Raw genomic sequence first — 1,821 nt, forward strand, 5'->3', positions numbered from 1 at the left:
CTGGCTAGCTGGCTTGCTGTGCTCCCTGAGGGAAGCTTTGGGATGGATCTCTAGGGGCATCGGCTAGTGTTGAGCCTTCCTATGGCGTCTACCTTGATCTCCGTCCTAAGAAAGAAAGACAGAAAAAGAAAGACACACACAAAACCAACTATGCAGCTTCCACCTGAGGAACCGAGACGCGAGAAAAGAACTGAGCGTCACTTGGGATGGTCACAAACTCTCCAACCATACCCACCCCATGTATCTTGGAGTCACACTGGACAGGACACTCTTCTTCAAAAAAACACCTGGAGAACACAAAAGCCACGGTCAACACCCACAATAACATCCTGTGAAAACTAGTGAACTCCCAAGTGGGGCGCAGACCCACAAACAATCCGTGCAACTGCCATGGCCCTGTCTTTCTCTACAGCAGAGTATTCCTGCTCAAGCTGGAGCCGATCACGTCACACCAAATTGGTCGACACAGCCCTAAATGACACCTGTCGCATCATCACGGGATGGGTCAAGAAAACACCTGTCCCGTCCGTGCCTTTATGCGCTAGCCGGCACCTCCCCCCGCACATCAGACGACTGTGTAACGCTCAAGATGAATGGAAAACACAGGAGATAGACAGTGAAGTCTGGAATGAAATGATAGAGAACACCTCACACACACAGTTTCCTTTCGTGGCTGTTTACATTCGAGGGTCGCCGGTCCTCTCAAACGGAACAGTTTAACGTCATGCCCAGGACGAAAAGATATAGAGAACACCATAATGACAAATGACAAATAACAGCAGGAAGGCATGGGCCACAATCCACCGTCTTGGCAAAGACCACACCACCCATAATTCACAACGGTCACAGCAAATTCTGTTGCATCACAACTAGTGTAGGTATTGGATGGAGCCCGCACACCACAGGTATAAGAAAGACGTGATGCAGAGGAGGGAAATGGGTCGGTAGCTCTTCGGGGATAATGGGTCTTTGCCAGGTTTAGGGAATGCAACCACTTTGGCCTTTTTCCAGACAGAAGGGGTGGTTTTCTGTGCTGTGCATGTGTTCAGCATCCCCACAAGCCAGGGCCTTGAGTTAGGTCCCAGGTGCTGTATCATTTCTGCCAGTAGGTCATCAATCCCTGCTGCTTTTCCGGGTTTCAACTTTCCCATTGCAGTTTCAAGTTCTTCTAGGTCGAAGGGTTTGGTTTGAGTGATGGCTGATTATGGTTGGTCTGATACCACTGTGCGATGGTATTCTATGTGGGTCGGTGGCGGTGTTGGTTACAACTGTTGGCCACCAGTTGTGACCAAGACCGCCACCAACCCACAGGAAAATACCATCGCACAGTGGTATCAGACCAACCACAATCAGCCAGCCTTCAAACCAAACCCTTCGACCTAGAAGAACGTGAAACTGCAATGGGAAAGTTGAAACCCGGAAAAGCAGCAGGGATTGATGACCTACTAGCAGAAATGATACAGCACCTGGGACCTAACGGAAAGACCTGGCTTGTGGGGATGCTGAACACATGCATAGCACAGAAAACCATCCCTTCTGTCTGGAAAAAGGCCAAAGTGGTTGCAATCCCTAAACCTGGCAAAGACCCATTATCCCCAAAGAGCTACCGACCCATTTCCCTCCTCTGCATCACCTACAAGCCTATCCCGTCACACCAAATTGGTCGACACAGCCCTAAATGACACCTGTGGCATCATCATAGGATGCATCAAGACAACACCTGACCCTGTCCCAACACCTGTTTACATTCGAGGGTCGCCGGTCCTCTCGAACGGAACAGTTTAACGTCATGCCCAGGACGAAAAGATATAGAGAACACCA

This window comes from Protomyctophum parallelum, assembly GCF_964188405.1.
Source record: "Protomyctophum parallelum genome assembly, chromosome: 21".
Classification (NCBI taxonomy): Eukaryota; Metazoa; Chordata; class Actinopteri; order Myctophiformes; family Myctophidae; genus Protomyctophum; species Protomyctophum parallelum.